We start from the raw sequence: 24,047 nt of genomic DNA, 5'->3' as shown, positions 1-24,047 counted from the left end.
GGTAGGTACCTAAAGAAATGGCAAACATTTACTATAGAAATATAACTCTTCCCTGGATCTAAGTCAATATAATAGCAAATCAGAGGCAAGAGTCAAAAAAAATGAGGCTACAGAGCCAAAAGCATTTAAGCATCAAAAACAAAACAGTCTAAAAGGTCTAAAATAGGACACCAGTCATTCTCAGAATGCCGGGAAAAATGAAACAATCTTCAAAGTGGACTGAAAAGGCAATATTTAGGTGCCAGGCTAGCCTCTCTGGGGAAGCCAGTCTAAAGATGGGATGCTGCTCCTGAAAATGGTCATCTTTTTGCCGCTTTTTGCTTTGCTCAGGCAGAAGATGATCTTAACATCTGAGTAGATCCATGTGGGAACAAGCTTTCTTTCAGATGACCTAAGCTTAAACCCTTTAGGGCATTTAAAGTTTAAACCAGCATTCTTAATAAAGTCTAAATGTGCTTTGCAAGCTACTGCAGATGTCAAAATCCTGAAATAATATGATCATTAAAGCCTAGCCACATATGATTAATTAATTGAAATTTCTCACTGTATTCCATGCACAACACTAAATCAAGGGAAAGAGGATTGAAGGGGAAGTCGCCTGCCAGAAGGCAATAACTATTTCTCTATCAGAGAAGCTTTTTCTAACACAGAGTTTCTCAATTTCCACAACTTTAACATATGTGGTTTTTTAACTCCCAGAATTCCTCAGCTAGTGTCCTTTCTTCTGGGCTTTACTTTACATTGTTTAGTCTGCAAACTTTGGATCCCCTGGAGATTTTCCTTCAAATTCTGCTTAGTTTTTGCACCCATTAATCCACAGTGAGAACCTAGCCTGTGAAGCAGAAATGAATGGAATCCATGCAGAGGTTCTTATATGTACTTCTCTGCCATTTGCACAACTGTTTACGGTCACAGCCATGCCACAATTTTTATAGATTAGATTGCAGTTCATGCCTGGACCAACTGTTGTATAATTACTACCTGCAAAACCTGGTTTACAGACTGAATCATCTATATCCAGTATAACTGCAGTGTGTTTCTTCAAGGGAAGGTCCTCTGTTTTTGCATATGAGCAGAGTATGAAACATCATGCTTAATGAAAAGAAATCAAGGAAGACTGCGTGTCATATAAAGTTAAAAGGAAAAAACGAAGCAGTTGGACGAATACATTTTGAAATACTGTTTGAGTAAGATGAATGGATTGGTCCTTGTAGGTCTTGATCAGAAGCCAGGAATAATCTGTTCAAAGCTCAAGAACTCCTTTGATCTCACCTTCTTCCTCATTTTGTCACTCTGAACCACCATGGAATATAATCTTCATGGGGAAATGAAAATGTGCCTCAGAGGGCAGGAAGGAAAAAAGTGACCAGAGCCAATGAAACACAATCTGACAACAAACTTCATTGGGCAGAATGACACTAAGTCTGCTGGCCTGCTAGCGGAACGTTTTAAAAACCCTGTTTTATTTTTTCCTAATGGGCCTATTTATTCGTTTGTTTCATGTGCTGTGTTAATGGGTCAATGGCATCCCCAAAACAAAGTTCCTTGAGTCCTTGAGGGAAAGCACAAAAGCCAGGAAGACTTGATTTTCAACAGATTGTTCCATGAAGTTGCATTGTGTGGCTTTAAAACTAATTTTAGACATCTCCACTGTAACCAGAGCTCCCAATCTGGATCACCACAACAGTTGATCTAGTCAGTCATGCTATTTTCCAAGATGGGCAACTACGTGACTCTGGCAAGCTCATAAACTAGAGATGAAACTTTATTTCTATGCACATCCCATCCAAATGTATTATTATCCTCAAGCGATTTAACCCCATAACAAACTGAAGATCTATCTGTAGAGATAGTTATATGCTTGACATTTATTTATTGAAATCATAGAATTACAGAACTATGATTACTCAAAGAGCCCTAGCCCAGAGATGGTGCCAAAACTGAGGACAGGCCTCTACCAGGCCTGTACCAGATGGATGGTACACAAGCAGAATATGCTTGCTTTTACAACCCAGTGCTGCAGATGAACACTTACAGCCCATTACATCATGGGCAGAGATCCTGATTCAAACAAAGCTTTCTTTGGGAACATTGAAACAGCTTCCTCGTCTGATGTCATGCTGACCAGAAACCCAGGATGGCAGGTCTCTCACAGGGTGACATTGCAACCCTCACTTGGGGTGTTTTACCTCAGATCTGCTTTCTAGAATGATGCAGTCTTATTGCACACAGACCTAGCTCTAAGTTTACCAAGGGTAGAACTATTTTATGAGATTTGTTATGAGATCTGATGACATCTTAAAGTATTTCTTTAATTCCTAACAGCCTTGCTGTCTTCGGTGCTTCATGAACAGAAAGTGAAAATAAAAATAATAAAACACGTGTGACTCTTTTCAGGGCCCTATCTTTATTTAGGATGAGAAATCATTATTTTCATGAGGGAAAAATAATTAAGGACAGATGAAATTGCAGAGCACAGAGATTCAAACCTTTTCGAATGGCTGTATAATATTCATGCTAACATCAATTTATCAATTAGATCATATCAAGATTTAAGTGTAAAAATGATTCTGGGTTTCTGTTTTTGCACATACTTGCAAATGAGGAGAGTTGTGTTTAGGGTATTTCCTCCCACTCTTTCCCGCAATAGACTCAAATGAGGAAAAGAGTGAGACTGTGGTTACTGGCACACATCCTTCTATCATTTTCTTGTTATTCAGCTCCTCCTGTATGGTCCTGCCAGATTTAACTCTCTAATCAAACAGATTGTGTTTATGTATTGTGCTAAGCCATAGTTTGAATAAGCTACAAATGACAGGCTTCACACAAAATGTTAACCCATCAATTATGTATTACAAAATCATAGAATCGAAAAATATAAGAGTTGAAAGGGATTTTAAGAGACCATCTGTTCCAACCCCTGCCTATGATAGGAATTCACTATTAATGTACAGTATCCCTGAGAGACAGCCATCCACCTCTGCTTAAACACCTTCAGTGAAAGAGAGTTCAGAGACTCCTGCAGTAATTTTTTCTATTGCTCAAGCTTGCTTGCCATTAGGAATTTTTTTTTTTTTGGATGTCTAAACAAAATTTACTTCCTTGTAATTTAAACTCATTGTTTTCCCTCCTGTTTTCTGAAACCATTCCAAACAATTCTACATGAGAGTCTTTCAGATACTGAAGACAGGTATTGTGTCTTCATTCAATATTCTTTTTGCCAAGTTAAACACATCCGATGCCTCCAAATGTTCCTCATACCGTATATATTATGTTTGTCTCAATCCCTTTATTACCTTGCTGTTGTTTTTTTCTGGACATGCTCAAGTTTGTCAAGATCCTTCCTAAAATATACTGTAGTATCCATAACTGGATGCGATATTTAGGTACATTCTAACCAACACAAAACAGAGAAAATGACTTTTTTTGACCTTGATATTATGTTTTTATAGCTGCATTACACTATTGTGAGCCATCAAGATATCCATATTCTTTTCTCATTTTATGCTTCCTATCATTCCATTCTCATGCATCCGATCTTTCCTATCCAAAGTTAAGAGTTTATTTATTTATCCCTATTCAAATTCATCATGAAGGCTTCCACCCATTGTTCCAGTTTTTCAAGATCCTCTTGAATCTTTACACTGGCCTTAAGGTTTTGCTGTCCTGTCTATCTTTGTGGTTCCTGTAAATGTAACAATAATATGTCCAAGCCCTAATTTAAGTCCTTTTTAAATTTGTTATACATACAGCCTGACATAAAGCTATTGACATAAAGTTTTGAGGCATAGTTGTTCAAACACTCCATGGTAGCATAGTGAAGCTAATATTTTGCCACCTACCATACTAGGATATCATGAACCCTTTGTTGAAGACAAGATATACTATATCCATTATATTTCCATCTCCAGAAATGGAGATTAGGTTGGTCAACATGTTTTTATTTGTTGATTGTCTTCTGCCAAGCAATTGCATCCCTTTCTACATACATCTGTTGTAGAGTTTTACCTAGTCTAAGTGAATAGACCCCTTCATGGATTACTGCCTTGTCGTGGCGAAGGGGCTTGCGTAATTCAATGAAGCTATGAGCTATGCCGTGCAGGGCCACCCAAGACGGACAGGTCATAGCAGAGAGTTCTGACAAAACGTGATCCACTGGAGAAGGAAATGGCAACCCACTCCAGTATCTTTGCCATGAAAACCCTATGGACAGTACCAAAAGGCAAAACGATATGACGCTGGAAGATGAGCCCCTCAGGTCGGAAGGCGTCCAATATGCTACTGGGGAAGAGCAGAGGGCTAGTACTAGTAGCGCCAGAAAGAATGAAGCGACTGGGCCAAAGCCGAAAGGACGCTCAGCTGTGGATATGTCTGGTGGTGAAAGGAAAGTCCGATGCTGTAAAGATTTTTTCTCCATAGGAACCTGGAATGTAAGATCCATGAATCAAGGCAAGCTGGACGTGGTCAAACAAGAGATGACAAGACTGAACATCGACATCTTAGGTATCAGCGAACTAAAATGGACAGGAATGGGTGAATTTAATTCAGATGACCATCAGGTATACTACTGCGGACAAGAATCCCTCAGAAGAAATGGAGTAGCCTTCATAGTCAATAAAAGAGTAGGAAAAGCAATACTGGGATACAATCCTCAAAATGACAGAATGATCTCAGTTCGAATCCAAGGCAAACCATTCAATATCACAGTAGTCCAAGTCTATGCCCCAACCACCGGTGCTGAAGAGGATGAAATTGACCGGTTCTATGAAGCCCTACAGCACCTTATAGAACTAACACCAAAAAATGATGTCCTTATCATCATGGGGGATTGGAATGCTAAAGTAGGAAGCCAAAAGATAACCGGAATAACAGGCAAGTTTGGCCTTGGAGTACAAAATGAAGCAGGGCACAGGCTGATAGAATTTTGTCAAGAGAATACGATGGTCATAGCAAACACCCTTTTCCAACAACCCAAGAGACGGCTCTACACATGGACATCACCAGACGGTCAACACAGAAATCAGATTGACTATGTACTCTGCAGCCAAAGATGGAGAAGCTCTATACAGTCAATAAAAACAAGACCAGGAGCTGACTGTGGCTCAGACCATGAGCTTCTTGTTGCAAAGTTTAGGCTTAAACTGAAGAAAGTAGGGAAAAGCACTAGGCCAGTCAGGTATGAATTAAATCATATCCCTGTTGAATATACAGTAGAGGTGACAAATAGATTTAAGGAATTAGATCTGATAGACAGAGTGCCTGAAGAACTATGGACAGAGGTTCGCAACATTGTACAAGAGGTAGCAACCAAAACCATCCCAAAGAAAAAGAAATGCAAGAAAGCAAAATGGCTGTCTGAGGAAGCTTTGCAAATAGCTGAGGAAAGGAGGGAAGCAAAAGGCAAGGGAGAAAAAGAAAGATACGCCCAATTGAATGCAGAATTCCAGAGAATAGCTAGAAGAGATAAGAATGACTTCTTAAATGAACAGTGCAAAGAAATAGAAGAAAACAATAGAATAGGGAGGACCAGAGATCTTTTCAAGAAAATTGGAGAGATGAAGGGAACGTTCAATGCAAAAATGGGCATGATAAAGGACCAAAATGGCAGGGACCTAACAGAGGCAGAAGAGATTAAGAAGAGATGGCAAAATTACACAGAAGAACTATACAAGAATGAGCTTAACGTCCCTGATAATCACAATGAGGTGGTCACTGACCTCGAGCCAGACATCCTAGAATGTGAAGTGAAGTGGGCCTTAGAAAAGCTGAGCAACAACAAAGCTAGTGGAGGTGACAGTATTCCAGCTGAGCTATTCAAAATCTTAAAAGACGATGCAGTAAAAGTGCTACACTCAATTTGCCAGCAAATTTGGAAAACTCAACAGTGGCCACAGGATTGGAAAAGATCAGTTTACATTCCAATTCCAAAGAAAGGCAGTGCCAAAGAATGTTCAAACTATCGCACCATTGCACTCATTTCTCATGCTAGTAAAGTTATGCTTAAAATCCTACAAGCTAGACTCCAGCAGTATGTGGATCGAGAACTACCAGAAGTACAGGCAGGATTTCGAAGAGGCAGAGGAACTAGAGATCAAATTGCCAACATACGCTGGATCATGGAAAAAGCTAGAGAGTTCCAGAAAAACATCTACTTCTGCTTCATTGACTATGCTAAAGCCTTTGATTGTGTGGATCATAACAAACTGTGGCAAGTTCTTAAAGAGATGGGAGTACCAGAACATCTTATTTGTCTCTTGAGAAACCTATATGCGGGCCAAGAAGCAACAGTGAGAACTGGACACGGAACCACTGATTGGTTCAAAATTGGGAAAGGAGTCCGGCAAGGCTGTATACTGTCGCCTTGCCTATTTAACTTATATGCAGAGCACATCATGAGAAAGGCAGGGCTAGATGAATCAAAAGTTGGAATTAAGATTGCTGGAAGAAATATCAACAACCTAAGATATGCAGATGATACCACTCTAATGGCAGAAAGTGAAGAGGAACTGAAGAGTCTCTTGTTGCGAGTGAAGAAGGAGAGTGCAAAAGTTGGGTTGAAACTAAACATTAAGAAAACTAAGATCATGGCATCCGGCCCTCTTAATTCCTGGCAAATAGATGGGGAAGAAATGGAGGTAGTGACAGATTTTATTTTCCTGGGCTCCAAGATCACTGCAGATGGGGACTGTAGTCAAGAAATTAAAAGACGCTTGCTCCTAGGGAGGAAAGCCATGGCAAATCTAGACAGCACACTAAAAAGCAGAGACATCACCCTGTCAACAAAAGTGCGTATAGTCAAGGCTATGGTCTTCCCAGTTGCAATGTATGGCAGTGAAAGTTGGACCATAAGAAAGGCTGAGCGCAAAAGAATTGAGGCCTTTGAACTCTGGTGCTGGAGAAGACTCCTGCGAGTCCCTTGGACTGCAAGGCGATCAAACCGGTCAGTCCTAGAGGAGATCAACCCTGACTGCTCTTTAGAAGGCCAGATCCTGAAGCTAAAACTCAAATACTTTGGCCACCTAATGAGGAGGAAGGACTCACTGGAGAAGAGCCTAATGCTGGGAAAGATTGAGGGCAATAGAAGAAGGGGACGACAGAGAATGAGGTGGCTGGATGGAGTCACTGAAGCAGTAGGCGTGAGCTTAACTGGACTCCAGAAGATGGTAGAGGACAGGAAGGCCTGGAGGAACATTGTCCATAGGGTCGCGATGGGTCGGACACGACTTCGCAACTAACAACAACAAAGTGAATAGATTGAAAACACTTGGTTCCTCTTTCCCCCCCTTTTTGATGGTAAAAATTATTTTGGCCCTACAGTGTTATGAAACTCTACCTGTCTTCCATGGCCTTGCAAAGATCAGAAGAGGCCTCCAAGATAATCACTTCATCTAATTGGGGTGGCCATTTTTTCCTTTCAGGAAGGGGTGGCTGCATTTACTCAACAGCCTGCTTTAAAATCAAACAACCCACATAATGCTTTGGTCGTTGTGAGAATTGGAACATAAGGTGTTTTTTTTTAAAACAAATTTTATTGGTTTCCTAGTTTTACATTTAAGTATTTGGAAAGCAGTGTGGTGATTGGGTAGTCAATAGTTCAATAACAAAATCTTTAGTACATACAACATCAAAAAAATCCTTCTCCATTCTATCATATTTAAGCTAGTAAATTTCTAATTATAACATGTTCAGTTAAAACATTTATCAATATATTTTACTTATGCATATCCATGTCCTGTTTTTAAGTTTTACCTATTTTTTTAATTACAGTATTCCAATTTAACCTTTAACATCCAAAGTATTTCAGTACATAAACAAATATCATATCTAAAACACACATATTACTTACTTAAATATATTCTTATTTTATTTCATAAACACTTTCTATTTCTCATCCTAGTACCTCACCACTTACTAATAAAGTATCCTTTATTGTCCATCTTATATATTATAATTCAAAGCTATGTTCTAATAGTTAATTTTCATTTCCTTTATAAATCTAAATCCTAAATATTAAGCCAATTAATCCCTTATTTTTTATTATTTTCCACAATATTTAAATCTATTTTCATATTTCCCTTCATCTCAAAATCTCCCTTTAGCCCATTAGTTGAGACTTTAGGCAGTTCTGTCATAAATAAAGAAAAACCCATTTTTAAAATCTTACTCTAGCTTTCTTTTTATGCCAACCAGGCTTCCATACCAGTGCCTTTAAATCATCAGATGAATCTCCCTTCATTCCTGTACATGTTACTTGAATCAAATGAGACAATCTAGTTTATTTATTTATTTATTTATTAATGGGGCTTATATCCCGCCCTATCTCCCAAAGGACTCAGGGCGGCTAACAACAATAATATACAATAAATACAGAAATTAAGATAAAATTAAAATTAAAGGCCTTTGTACAATAAATTAAAATTAAAAATTAAAATAAATTAAAAATTAGAGTTAAAAATTGTAAACATAATTAAATCCCTGTCAGTCCAGGTCAGCCAGGTGGAAAAGAAGTGTTTTGAGGCCGCGGCAAAAGGACTGGAGATCTGGGGCCATCTGAAGCTCAGGGGAAAGCTGGTTCCACAGGGCTGGCACTCCCACAGAGAAGGCCCTTCCCCTGGGGGTCGCCAGCTGACATTGTCTAGCCAACGGTACCCTGAGGAGGTCTTCTCTGTGTGAGCGTATTGGGCGATGGGAATTCATTCCCGGTAGCAGATGGTCCTGCAAGTATCCCGGGCCTAAGCCATGTAGGGCTTTAAAGGTAAGTACCAGCACCTTAAATCTCACCTGGAGGGCAACCGGTAACCAATGCAGCTCACGCAGGAGGGGTGTAATATGGGAGTATCGGGGTGCTCCCATCACTACCCGTGCAGCCACATTCTGCACCAGCTGAAGCCTCCGGGTGGTCTTCAAGGGCAGCCCCATGTAGAGAGCATTGCAGTAGTCTATACGGGAGGTAACGAGTGCGTGGGTGACTGTACGTAGGGCATCTCGGTCCAGAAAGGGTGTACTGGTGTACCAGGTGAATCTGGGCAAATGCCCCCCTAGCCACGACTCCAATATGATCTTCAAAACTGAGTCGTGAATCCAGGAGGACACCTAGATTGTGTGCTCTATCAACGGGAGGTAACATCTCTCCTCCTATAATCAAAGATGGAACCTCTTGGACTAAACGAGATGTCGGTACGTAAAGCCACTCAGTCTTGGCCGGGTTGAGCCGGAGCCTGTTTTTTCCCATCTAAATCTGTACCGTTTCCAGGCAACGGGACATCACATCAAGGGCATCACTGGGTTGGTTCGGGGTGGAGATGAAAAGCTGGGTATCATCAGCATATTGATGATATTTCACCCCAAAGCCACGGATGATCTCTCCCAGCGGCTTCATATAGATGTTGAACAGGAGGGGTGAGAGCACCGACCCCTGAGGCACCTCACAACTAAGGGGCCTAGGGGTTGACCTCTGCCCCCCTGCCAACACCGTCTGTGAACGGCCTGAGAGGTAATAATAATAATAATAATAATAATAATAATAATAATAATAATAATAATAGTAGTAGTAGTAGTAATAATAATAATAATAATAATAATAATAATAATAATAATAATAATAATAATAATAATAATAATAATAATAATAATTTTATTTATATACCGCCCTTCTCCCGAAGGACTCAGGGCGGTGAACAGGGCAGACATATAAAAATACAAAAATACAAAAGTTAAAAAGAATTAAACATATGCCCAAGCTAAAAACAGTAAATACATATATTAAAAATGACAATAAAAACCCAACCCATCCCCCATCAGGCCAAGCCCGCTTGTTCAAATAAATGTGTCTTCAGATCGCGTCGGAAGGAGCGAAGGTCGGGCGCCATCCGGAGCTCAACCGGCAACCGATTCCATAAATCCGGGGCACCCACAGAGAAGGACCTCCCCCTGGGGGCCACCAAACGACATTGTCTGATCGGTGGCACCCTGAGGAGGCCCTCTCTGTGGGAGCGCACAGGGTGGAGGGAAGTTGATGCCGGCAGCAGGTGCTCCCTAAGGTACTCCGGACCCATGCCATGTAGGGCCTTAAACACCATTACCAGTACCTTGAATCTCACCCAGAAGACAACTGGTAACCAATGCAGCTCACGGAGCAGAGGTGTAACATGGGAGTATCGGGAGACTCCCAACACAACTCTCGCGGCTGCATTCTGTACCAGTTGGAGCCTCCGAGTGGTCCTCAAGGGCAGCCCCATGTAGAGAGCGTTGCAGTAGTCCAGGCGAGAGGTCACGAGCACATGAGTGACCGTACATAGGGCATCCTGGTCTAGATAGGGCCGCAACTGGTGGACCAGGCAAACCTGGGTGAAGGCCCCCCTAGTCACGGCCACCATGTGATCTTCCAAAGTAAGCCGTAAATCTAGGAGGACTCCCAAGTTGCGAGCCCTATCTACGGGGGGTAATAGTTCACCCCCCATAGAAAGAGATGGAATATTCTGAATATCCCGGGATGCTGGTATGCACAGCCACTCAGTCTTGTCGGGGTTGAGTTGAAGTCTGTTCCTCCCCATCCAGACCCAAACCGCCTCCAGGCAACGGGACATCACGTCGAGGGCATCACTGGGGTGGTTTGGGGTCAAAATAAAAAGCTGGGTATCAAAGGCATACTGATGATACCCAACTCCAAAACCACGAATGATCTCACCCAGCGGTTTCATGTAGATGTTGAACAGGAGAGGCGAGAGGACCGACCCCTGAGGAACTCCACAAACGAGAGACCTCGAGGTCGACCTCTGCCCCCCTGCCAACACCGACTGCGAACGTCCCAGGAGATAGGAGGAGAACCACTGTAAAACCGTGCCTCCCACTCCCAATCCTCTGAGACGCCGCAGCAGGATACCATGGTCGATGGTATCGAACGCCGCTGAGAGGTCTAATAGGACTAGGACAGAGGAATGTCCCCTGTCCCGAGCCCTCCAGAGATCATTCACCAGAGCGACCAATGCCATCTCCGTGCTGTACCCGGGCCTGAAACCCAATTGGTACAGGTCTAGATAATCCGCTTCATCCAGGACCAGAGGGAGTTGATGCGCCACCACACTCTCAACAATTTTCGCAAGAAAGCGAAGGTTGGAGACCAGACGAAAGTTATTCAACACAGCTGGGTCCAAGGCAGGCTTCTTGAGGAGAGGTCTCACCACCGCCTCTTTCAAGATGGCGGGGAAACTACCCTCACTCAAAGAGGCAGATATAACCGCCTGGAACCAGCCTCGTGTAGGAGGAGAACCACCGCAGAACAGTGCCTCCCACTCCCAACTCCTCAAGACGATGCAGCAAGATACTGTGGTCAATGGTATCAAAAGCCGCTGAGAGATCTAATAGGACCAGGACAGAGGAATAACCCTGATCTCGGGCCCGCCAAAGATCATTCACCAGCGCGACCAATGCCGTCTCCGTGCTATACCTGGGCCTGAAACCCGATTGGTACGGATCCAGATACTCAGTTTCCTCCAGGACCAAAGGGAGCTGCCGTGCCATTATCAATTTTCCAAAGGAACTGGCTTATTTATAATCATTAAATTGCTGTCCTGGTGGCTCAAATCTCTATGTTTGCTCTGGTGTCTTTATCTTCAATTTGGTCTGGTCTTCTTCCTTAGGTTTCTTCTGGTTTGATTAAAAAGACATGTCCAATGTTGTTATTGTGGTTTGGTTGTCTAGGTTTTCAATATGCTATACTTGTTGATCTTTAACACCCTCCGTCTTGATATTACTTTCTTCTGCTTCTATTGCTTTTTGAGTTGTAAGTTCTTTAATTGCAGTCAAGGTTTGGCTGTCACAATTCTCAATACATTGTAGTTGTTCTTTAAAATCCTCTGTCTTGATATTAATTTCTTCCACTTCTGTTGCTTTTTGAATTGTAAGTACTTTAGTTGGAGTCATGGTTTCATTTTGTAGATTTAAGCTGACGCCTTTGTCTTTCAATCTGGATTTAATTATCTCAGTAGCTTCAAGAATTTTTTCAAGTATAAGTTTATAATTAGCTGAAATTTGTTGGTGGTACTCCTCCATTTCTAGGATGGTTACAGATAGTCCTTTGGTGGAGGCTATTTTTTTAAATAAGAGTCAGTAAGCGTTCACCTCCACTGTTCCTAAAAGGCAATTTCACCGCCCAGCTGTTTCAGCTTCTTATCTCTTTTAGCTAATACCAAGGACAGGTCTCTTAGTCAAAAGTATTCACTTGCTGTACCATGCTTCACCACAAGCTGTCCCTGATAGCATTTAAAGTCTTTTTCAAAATCCAAGATAGGTTTTTATCCAATTTAAATTCTTTTTAAACTTTTTTACAAGTAGATAAGGTAACAGGTCCCCGTAAAAGTAGTAACTTTTTGGGACCCCAAGTATCAAGAAAATGCAAATCCAGTTATTTAGTTGTTCTTTTCAAGGCTTTATTTCCCCATGATAATCAGATGCCGCCATTTTAGGGAGGGGAAAGGAATTTCAAGAAGCTTTTACAGGAAAATATTTGGGATACAAAGAAGGTAAGATCTCACCCAATTCTTCTGTGGTGCTTTCGATGTGCTTGGTAGTAATTTTGGCCTTGGCTGATAGAGGCTTAATGATGGGCCATCTTAATGGCCGATCTTTTCCCCGTCAATCTGAAGAGGTGCCCCAGATCAAACGAAAGGGCTGCCACCCTTCTGCGATCAATCGTGGATCCTCTTCATGCTTGTCACCCCTCCAGGGCAACTTCTGACCTTTTTCAGGGACCACCGGCGGGAGAAAACCGGATGGCGGAGAGAGCAATCGCCAGAACGTCTGCCGGTGCCGCAATCGCAAACCGGAAGCCTTGAACACAAGGTTTTAAACTGGGTAAGATTACCCACCAGAAATGCCCAGTTTGTTGCCTTGTAATGTATATTGTCAGCTCCCAATCTGTTGCAGTGACTTGTAGAATATTTCTCAAAGCTTGCTCTCAAACACTAACTTTTCATGAGACAGATGTTGGAAATTATTAAGTACATAAAATGTGTATTGTAGTAGTTGAAGCAGTGGATTGGGACCAGGAATTTAGAATTCAAGTCTCCACTCTAGCATAGGGAAGCAGAGAAAATGTTTTCAAAAGACATTACAGTAAGTTATGTCTTCCATTCAATTATTGTTTTGAAATATTTTTTCTGTGTGATTTGTTTCTTTATAATTACATTGTAACTAGGAAAAACTAAATTCAATTAAAGCATTAATTGGCTGTCTTGGCACAAATTTCAGTTTTTGTTCATTTCTATTTATACTTGCTTACTGATGAGAAACGGCAGAGAAGTAGTTGCGGTTGACTGACTGCAGTCTTGCTAGCAATGTGGAATAGCTAAAAGATGCAAATCTTTTAGCTATTCCACAATAGAAGGAGCTGAAAATTTATGGGAAATCATGGAAACACAAGATTTTTCTAAAATGTTCAGAAATGAACATTAGACAAAAGATTTCCAGTGTTTAAATTGCATTTTGAGATCTACAATGTATAATTTAATAAAAAGCTATTGTGCAATCAAGAAGTACCTGGTTCTTTTCTTTTCTTTTCTTTCTTTCTCTTTTTTTCTTTCTTTCTGTCTTTGTCTTTCTTTCTTTTTCTTTCCTCTCTCTTCTCTCTCTTTCTCTCTCTTTCTCTCTCCCTTTCTTCCATCTTTCTTTTTTGACCCAATGAGACACATACTGAAAGTGCTGGTTACCATGAACAAGTCATAACTACTGATTACCACATGGGTATCTTTTAGAACAAGTATAGTTTAAGTATAGTTACCGTATATATGCACATAGCTGTTAATTAATCTGAATAATCAGTTGGTAGTTGCTTTCTTCCCAGTAGCTGTGTCTTCTCAGCCAACATGGCAAACTTGTGGTTCCCCAGAGACTGATGAACCATACTTCCCAACTGACCCAGTCATCATGCCTAATAACGAAGCTGGTTGTTATAATTAACAACATCTGGAGGGCCACAGCTTTTCCACCAGTGCTCACAATCTTCCATCATAATATGTAAGTAAGTTGAACTGATTGTTATGCAAAGTTCTAATGATCTGTTTGGCTAAATATGTACATTCCAATTAGATTTCATCAGACATTTTCCATTGTAACAGAAAGTTTACCACTAATGACTTTATCATAAACAATTTATGTATACTGCTTGATTTGGGGCACTTACACAGAAAGATTGTGCATTGGTTTGAAAATGCAGCTTTGGGCATCTACACTCTTAGGGAGCTTAAATTATTTATTTCTCATTCAACTGTGGTGCAGTTGAAACCACTGTAAATTTGGTACTTATTTATATTGTGAACCTCAGATTTTTTTAAAATTTGTTTTTATTTGTTTTTCAAAAAGCCACAGCTGTTTCTGTACTGGATGGATTTTTTTTCCCACCCATCTTTCTGGTTCCCGAGCAATTCTAGAAAGAAAATACCAGACTGGAAGTTGAAGTTCCTTGGAGTTCCTTCACCGTAGGCCTGCTAGGGTATAACTGACCATAGTTTTGTCAATTTCTTCCTTATCTATAGCATCCTGAAAAGTGTCAGTCTATCCCTCTTTTTCCCTTTTCCTTTCCTGTAACTTAGTTTAGTTTAGTTTATTAGACTTATATACTGCCCTTCTCCCGTAGGACTCAGGGTGGTTCACAAGGTTTTTTAAAAGAAACAATACTACAATTACAAAAGTTGAAACAATTAAAATGATTATATTAAACCTTGAATGTAAAAAACCTAGTTAAAACCAATTAAAACCCCAATTAATACCCTCAGTCCAGGCCAGAAAGCTCAAAGAGCCAGGTCTTCAGGTCCCAGTGGAATGAACGGAGGTCAGGGGCAGTCCGAAGCTCTACAGGCAGCTGGTTCCAAAGGGCCAGCGCACCCACAGAGAAGGCCCTCCCCCTGGGTATTGTCCGCCAGCAATCTCTTACCGGCGGTACCCTGAGAAGACCCCCCCCCCCCCGTGGGAGCGCACAGAACGAAGGGAGCCTGATGCCGGCAGCAGGTACTCCCTCAAATATCCCGGACCCAAGCCATTTAGGGCTTTATAGGTCATCACCAGCACCTTGAAACTGTATTAATACACTCTTTTAATCAAGATTTAATGTTCCCTTTATACTGATTATCCTTCCTAATGAAAGAATTGTTGAATTTATTTCTCTGGAGACTTGCACCAGACTAGTTTTGGATGGCAACAAAGGAGCACAGAAAACACCTATGGAGATTCTCAGTTATTCAGATCATGGTTGTCTCAAAGGTGATTTTTCAAAGGGCAAACAACACAGTCCTTTCAACAGTCCCCAACAATTCCCTTCATCAGAAACCCAGAACTGTCCTAATTAAGTCCAGCCACAAGCAGACCAATGTTAGTCCACAGAGCAAAGGCCAATGAGTCCATAAGGCACTTGAAAGTTTCCCAATTAAAATAAACCCACCAGGCAAAACTAAATCCATGATAGAAGAGGGTTCACAAAGCAAGAAAAGTCCAGAGTTCACAAGGCATGATCCAAGACAAGGCATGGTATCAATCCAAAGCGAGGCAGGAATCACAATGATCAGAAAACACACAGCTAGAAAATGAACACATTGTTCCCAGCATCGCCTCCATCTGTCTGCTGTGCTAAATAGCCACCTTCTGGTGCAGCCCTTCAAGAAGGGTGAGGCTTACTCCTCACAAGTAATCTGGCTGACCTTCACTGCTCCTGCCTTTTCTCTGCCCTAGATGTTCTTGGTACAGGTGCAGAAGGTAGTTCCTCTTCCTCAGCCGTGACTGGTTGCAGCTGCATGCTTTCCCCAACTGATGCCTCAAGGCTGTCCTGCTGCAGTTGTGCTTCAGCCAAATCACTCTTAGACAGCTGTTTGGAATCATTGAAAAACTCCCCTCCTGACATGCCAGGAACTGGTTCAACCTCCCCAGAGCTGACATCTGAAGAGGTATCTGGGGAAGTGTCGAGGAGGGGAGGTAGTCATTACAGAAGGTTCCACACCCATTTGCACTATGCAGGTGACTCTGAATAGTTGCAGAGATAAACATCCAAGCAGCCTCAACAACTCTCAGAGAGAGTGCTAACCACCAGATAACTGCAAGGAACATAAATCCTGCCATTCTCCACCATTCAGTCAGAACTAATGAAGCTTCCTGGATGAAGACATCTTCAAGGAAAAACAAATAAAGTCCAGCTACCTTTTGAAAAAGCACCTTTGAGAGATACAGAAAACATTTTGCACTGTAACATGATCATCCACATTTTTGCAGGCCAGACATGGTAACCACAGTTTAATTTGAATGATTAAGTGATTAATCCAAACTCTTGAAAGAGAACAATTGAAGATGTATTGAATGCCATAGACTTTGATAAAGGTCTCCCTTCAACGTCACATTAGGAAACGCTGGTGCTGTACCATTAATGGTAGTCCATAAACCAAAATGTTTGGAGAAGATGCTCTGGGGTAGTAGAGATGAAAAGAGAAATAGTGCAATATCCTGATAGTAATGAGAACAGATATACTGTTCCTATTTAAGATTCTGAACAGGAAAGATGCTAGTCCAAATGAATCTGGATGATGTCCACCATCTCACCTCCCCATAAAAATATATATATCTGTGTCGACAGCAGTGTGGGATTGAGTTTCTTTAAGAAATTTAGGACATGTCTGAAAGATGTCATTTATGCCAAGCATACTTAGAGGAGTATCAGCCTCTGATGTTTCTCCAACCATCAAGTGAAATAGTTTATCTATGTTTAAACAGTGGTTTCAGGTAATACTTGAGGAAATAAACAAATGAGACAAGAGATATTGTTCCATGCAACAATATAAGTCATATAGTTGCTGTGATCATGTTAAATTTATGATTACTAGTGTTTTTTATTTATCTAGTTCTGTTTTTTTAGTTGCTATAATCCTGTTTACACATAATAATATTCCTGTACAAGTCTGATTGTAATATAAATGCATCAGGCTTTTTCAGTGTATTAAAATAGGCAGCTTGAGCCACCTCATACGTCTATGAAAGTAGATCAGCCCTCCTTCTATACCCAGCTCCAATCCAGCCAATTTCAGCCAAATTTCGAATATCTATTCCTAATACTCAAAGTAAAACTAATAGATGTTTCCCATTTCACTTATCACTAGGCAGGGCAGCTCTTAGATGTGCCAATAGAAAACCTTTCTCTAGCCCAGGGGTCTTCAAACTTGGCCCTTTTATGACTTGTGGACTTCAACTCCCAGAATTCCTCAGCCAGGCTGGCTGAGGAATTCTGGGAGTTGAAGTCCACAAGTTATAAAGGGGCCAAGTTTGAAGACCCCTGCTCTAGCCCCACCCCCCAAATCTACAAATAACTAAAAATATATCATCCTTAAACATTCCATATTTTTTTTCCACCCCATTCATTCAGATGGACAAGTTTTTAAATATGATCTTGTATTATTAGCTCTGCTGGCTAAAGGCAAAAAGATACTTGGGGTTTAATGACATCTGGATAAGTAGAATGTTGCCTATATTTTCATTAGCATCAGTGAGAGAAGAAGAACATTTTAGAAGACCAGACTGAAGACAGAAATTAAATTATTTTACTATCATTTTCTGTGCAGGCTGAAGTTTCTCTAGTGCAATAATTTTATTCCCCCTGCCCACCTCAATTCTCAGCCTACAATGTAAGAGTTCTACTTATGTAAGAGAAAGAGAGAGAGAGAGAAGCTTGAATAGTCTTATACTAAATATTTGTTGTGAATTTAACTCAGAGGTCCTAGCTTTAAATGAATATTTTCAGCTATGTAAAGTTGCAGCCTAAATTTACTTGAAAGTGAGTCTCATTATACTCATATATATTGCCTGGTGACAATATAGCTACTATCCTAAAAATTCTTACTAAGAACTGAGCCACTGAATTCAACAAGAAAGTTTATGTTAAAAGCTGATTTTATGAGAGATCAAGGGAAATGATGAATTACAATCTAATTCTTTTCTATATTTGTTCAGTGTCTAAACATTCAATACACACACTGCGTTCTTGTCATTTAATGCCTGTGTTTTGGCAAACTTTAGCATCTTCCTCCCCCAAATCCTGTTCTCCCTTTTTAAAGTCATTCCAGTGTACACAAACAGAATACATCGGTGTAGTATTTCAGATGTTTCAACAATGTTGCACTGATGCACAAAAGCCCTCTATCTCTAAACATCACTCCATTAATACACCTCTGAGTCATAGTACTTTTTGCCAATGTGATGGGAACTCATATTCCTTGATATAAAAGGACCCTTTCCAGCACATCTGGAATATCAGGACAATGGTAAAACATGACACCAACATGGATGTGCACAATTTCTGCCAAGGGCTGCATTATTCATGAAATTACTGAATCCTGAATGTATATATTTATAATTGTGGGGCAAGAGTGTCTATCCCCAAAATTCTCCTTATAAATACTTTGAATTATTTCGTCATCTCTCTCTCCTGATAGCTATTTCTATACTATCAGCTATCAATTATAATATTTTTTAAAAAAAATCTTTTTAGGCTCTGGAATATTAATTTAGTCAGTTAGGGCAGATATGTCAAACACAAGGCCCGGGGGCCAGATCCGGCCCGCGAAGTGGTTTCATGCGGCCCGCGAAGCCATCCTGGAAAGAGGGAGGGAACGGCCCCCACTGCCTTGGCCCTGGCCCAGAGACCCTCCTCCTGCCAGAGACCCCCAGATCTGTCCCACTCCTGCCTGGGCCCCCATAGGCACCCTTGATGCGAACCATGTGGAGCTGGCCACGCCCACCCAGTAGGCCATACGCACTCTAGCCACGCCCACCCAGTAGGCCACACCCACCCAGGCCATACCCACCTGGCCCCCTGAGGGCAACCACAATGCTGATGCAGCCCTCAATGAAATTGAGTTTGACACCCCTGAGTTAGGGAATCAAGCAGCCAGCATAAAGTCCTACCCGTATGTCACCAAATACGTTAGTTTATGTGACATATACAGACAATCAGTAGAGCCTGGAGGTGAAAAAAATGTTGATAAGGGAAATTTCTTAATAGTTTTTCTTTTGCCACATTTCTCTTAGCAGTTTCATTTATCCCATGGAATTGGAGAAAAATAAAATAGTCTAATTCTAGTTCTAAATATTGATCTTTGTAATGATTTAAGGGATTTTGTGCAGCAAGATAAATACAAATTCTAAAAAAAAATTCCTTTCACTTTTTGTCATAATATGGTATCGGCAAAAATGACAAGGAACACATTTTTTTTATTAAATATGAACAAATGTATTGATTTCTAAATATTCTTGTCTTTGTGTGTTGGATCCTTTTCAAAAACTTTGTATGGACATTTTCTGCATGTTTTCCATACGTGTGTACACATGCAAATACTTTTATGTAATGTACATATTTGGATATACATTGAGCAGGAGGCTGGAATAGAAGACCTATTCTATTTTAAGTATGTGTACATACTTCTGATAATCATTCTGTGCAGCCATGTTATAAACAAGTTTTATTGTTCAGCCTTTCCCAATTTAGCATCCCCCTTTAGAATAAATATGAACTTTGAGAGCCTCTCCTTTCTTTTTTAAAGTTATACATGTATACAATATTAGTCTTGCTACTGTGACAACCCATCTCCCAAGGTCAGGCTGCATTTCTTTAGGGGAACTTGACCCATCGGTTCAAGAAAAGTAGAAACATTGGCAGTAGGATTCATATTCTAACACAGAAAATTCTTAAAGTGAACATAAAGATAAAACCAGAAACTTTTCTTTTGGGTTAGGGTTAGGGATAGGGTTTGGGTTTAATGGAAAAAAAGATTTGGGGAAAAATTTGGAACTTTGATGTTATATACGTTGATGGCAGCAAGACTACTTTATGCAGAAAAATGGAAGGACACAATGGACAAATGGCTGTAAAAGTTGATGGAGTTAGCAGAGATGGCTAAATTAACTGCTTTGATAAAAGGGAAAAAAAACATAAGTACTTTTGCTTCTACTTGGAAACCGCTTCTGGACTTTGTGCTTGAGGTAAAAAAAAATGAAACTTTGATTCTGGGTTTTACCGGTTAGATAGATTTGTTGTTATAGAAATGGCTGGCTTATACTATTATGTAAAAGTAAAAAGTTGAGATTTGATGTTATTGTTTTATTCTACTGCACTAGAGGAGTTGGAAGTCAACGCCTTTTTTTTTCTTTTCTCCCTTCTTTTCTACACTTCTCCTTTCCACTTTTCCTCCTTTATTTTTCCTACTATTTGCTTGTCTATTTTTGTATTTTATATTATGAACTAATAAAAAATGTAAACTGATAATAAAAAAAGAAAAGTGACATAAGTAAGTCTCTGTTAATCTTACTTTTTGTAACTGTTTATGCTTTTCACCTACATATTGAAGATGCAATATAAACATTCATTCAGAAATATAAAGCTATGAATCCAATACAAGATTTAGGCCAAAAGTCAAGGTCTGTCTTGTAGCTGTGAGAATCATCTCACCTTAAAGCATAATAAGAAGCTGTTTTAAAATCTTGTTAGTATACCAAACCCATCCAGAAATGTCTGAATCAAAGATCTATATAATCACCAGAAACTCTCCTTCCAGGAACCTAACACAACTGTTTTTTAAAGATTCAGTTCCACCATGGATGGAGACACTATTTGTCAGAAGAGATAACTTTTTTTCCATCTTTCCAGCTCCCTAATTTACAGCCAAGTTCTCTTTTGGAGAACAAACTAATATTCATTTTCATGCAAAAGGAATAAAGCTTCAAACTATGACAGAGAATCCCTTTTCTGAACTTTCTTCTTCTTCTTCTTCTTCTTCTTCTTCTTCTTCTTCTTCTTCTTCTTCTTCTTCTTCTTCTTCTTCTTCTTCTTCTTCTTCTTCTTCTTCTTCTTCTTCTCCTCCTCCTCCTCCCCCTCCTCTTTTTCCCCTTTTATGAGCTTGATAATGTTCTTCACTGTCATGAAATGAAGCCAACTCATGAAATGAAGAGAACAAAACAAACCAGTAGATAGTATAGCAAGTGGTGGCTTAGTCAGTCTGATACAAATCAGGAGTTTTCTTCTAAGGAACAGAAAATGCATCTGCCCACTCTCAACTACTTATGGCTGATTCTGAGAGGTTAAAGGGTTTTAAAAGAGGAGAAGAGTGAATTATTGCTCCCTTTAAATGATCCAAGCTGGGTGAATTGTGCAGATGGAAAAATGCTGTTGTGTGTATTTCTGACCCACAGAAGTCAAATGTCATCTGCAAATTGACAGATCAGGAAGCAGGCATTGCTGCAGCTCTGTCTTTGCACTGAGTGTCAGCAGGATGATGAGGGGCATCCAACTGAGATGAGCTTAACACAAGCTTTTGCCAGGCGAGTGTGATGCAGAAGTTTCTTCCTGCATCACCTGCTAAACTCATCTGTTATGAAACATGTGTGTTCTCTTTGGCTCCAGCTGTAACTAAGCAGGAAGCATAAAAATGAGGTTCAGTTTTTAGGAAACTGAAGGACAACTCTAACCAAGGGCTCTCTAAGGCATTAATCAACCTACCCAGGACATTTTTCTTTGGCAAAATGTCTTCCCCTTCTATTTGCTAAGAATGACTGGCCCACAGGAAATTCATCATAGAGGTCTCGCCACAAAAGATTCATCATAATGCAGCAATACAGATTTTTTTACTTTAACAATCCCTCCAGTAAGAGTTTATTCACTAGGAAAAATGAATAGAATAGAATAGAATCTATGCTGGAGAGGGAAAGATGACATTTCTAGTAATAAAAAACAAATATGATGGAGTTTTTGGAGCATTTCCAGGACATAGGTGATGTGGTTGATGCTGTTTCTAGAAAAAGGGTTGGAATTCTTTCAAAATTCAGGAAAAATGTGGAATGTGGTATAGGCTTTTATGGGAGCCCCTATCTATTCTCAAATAGCACTTTTCCATCCTTTATCTGTTTCCTAATTTATTTAGAAATTTTAGGAATGGTGGCATTTTTTCCCCAAATAGTACCTCAAGGCACTTTACATAGAACTCAAATGTTTTAAATATATAAAATCTAAACATAAGTTCAATAAAATTGAAAGTTATGAGAACCATAAATCTTATTTATCAAACTTTACATTCATAGGTGAGTTTTAAAAAAATTCTGTCCTGGTGCTAAAAAAACAACTATTTTTTTAGCATAGAGACTTATAAAAAGCTGGGAAGCAAATATACCAATTGAAAAATAGTCCAGTCTCTTCGGAACCATCAGATTCCCACAATCCAGCCACACACTGAGCAAAACTGTGATGGTAAGGGAGATAAAATCTTTATATAATGTAATGTAGCATCCCATAGCATCATCTCCTCCCCCCCCCCCAGCCTGTTAGTAAGGGAAGCTGTTCAGCATTTCCTATAACATTTCAAATTAATCTAAAACTCAGTGTTCTAGATTCAGCTAAGACTATCTGGTATGCCAACACCAGGAACCAATCAGCAGGAACCAAGATTGAAGAAATGTTCCTCTAATGAAATTATCTGCATGAATTGCACACTTAAGGGGCTCCTTTCTCTGACCCCAGTTTATCTAGATGGACAAAGTAGGAGGTGAAAAAGAAGGAATTCCAAAGCATGTGCAGAGTGGAGTGGCCATAACTGGCTTCCAAATACATTTGGGATTAGTTAGAAGGGTTTATAGTTCAGGGTGTGTGAATTCCTTGCTGGCTCCACTTCTACCAGCTCTGGTTTTAGAGGTTACAGCTTGTCTGGCTGTATCCTAGTACAGGATATGAACATACCACAACACTAAAACCCCAAGCAACTACTCTATAGCTGAGATTCTCTCTCTCTCTCTCTCTCTCTCTCTCTCTCTCTCTCTCTCTCTCTCTCTCTCTCTCTCTCTCTCTCTCTCTCTCTCTCTCTCTCTCTCTCTCTCTCCACAGCCATTTGCAAACAGAATGTTCCTCTAATGAAATTATCTGCATGAATTGCACACTTAAGGGCCTCCTTTCTCTGACCCAAGTTTATCTAGATTTGGTGATCATTTAGCTATTCCGAGCAGTCTAGAGAAGGGAGAAAAGATAAGGTTGTAGACCCTGTCAAGTATCACCAGCCAGTTTAAGGGACAAAAGATGAAACTGCGTGGGTGGGATTTGGCATGGTTGTACATCCCGCAAAAATAAGCTTAGCTAGCTGATGCTTCTGCTCCCATCTGTTTTTTCAGGGAATCCAATATCCTTTCTTGGGGATCTCTTAAGTGTTTGTCTATGTGATGGGAGATACCACCGTTCAACTGAGATTATGAGACTCACCATAATTATATCTTTTTGAAAGAAGATTTATTGAAGCATGATTCAGCCTGCTCAGCAGGGGGAAAACCTACTTGCTCCATTGCTGTCACCATCTCCCTGGGCCACACCAGTCATGCTATGGTGTTCCAGGAGATATCAATCCATAGAGTAATGCATTCAATATTTTCAGTGCAGGACAAATGGATTTTATTTTAGTCTCCTAACTTTCTGCAAAAAGGTGGAAAGAGGTGGGCTGAAATAAACGCCACTGCTTGAAGTGCTTGTTGATATCATAAGAACCCTGCAGCTACCCTGCTTTAATGAACAGCATCTGGTCTTTTTTCTGATGTGCTTTTATTTGGATAGGATACCTTTCATGCTTGTATAACGGCAGCAGAGAAAATACAATCTGTAGCCTAGCCTAAAGGTTTATTCAACAATTCCCAGTATTGAGAGTACTGTTTTGTACTTGCTGTGATCCATAAAGCTGATAAACACTCAGTTGGGGGGGGAGGCAACAGCATCACAAATATGGTTGAATTCACAAGCATTGAAGACATGATGGAGGATAGAATACATTCAGCAGAAGAGAATATCTATAACTGGGGGGTTCTTGCTGTACCCTAAGCTCAGTTGTTTCCTTAAAGACTTTTCCTTACTCAGCTAGGTAATGTCATCAGTATGCATTGATGATGTTACCTATTTGGTAAAAAAAAAAAATCTGCAAAGACCCAAGTTCAAAGGGCATCAAGAATTCCACGGAAACGTTACATGTTGAATACACAAAAGTTTCAAAGTCAGACTT

This window comes from Vipera berus, assembly GCF_964194415.1.
Source record: "Vipera berus genome assembly, chromosome: 1".
Taxonomy (NCBI): Eukaryota; Metazoa; Chordata; class Lepidosauria; order Squamata; family Viperidae; genus Vipera; species Vipera berus.
Note: the sequence above shows the minus strand (reverse complement) of the source record.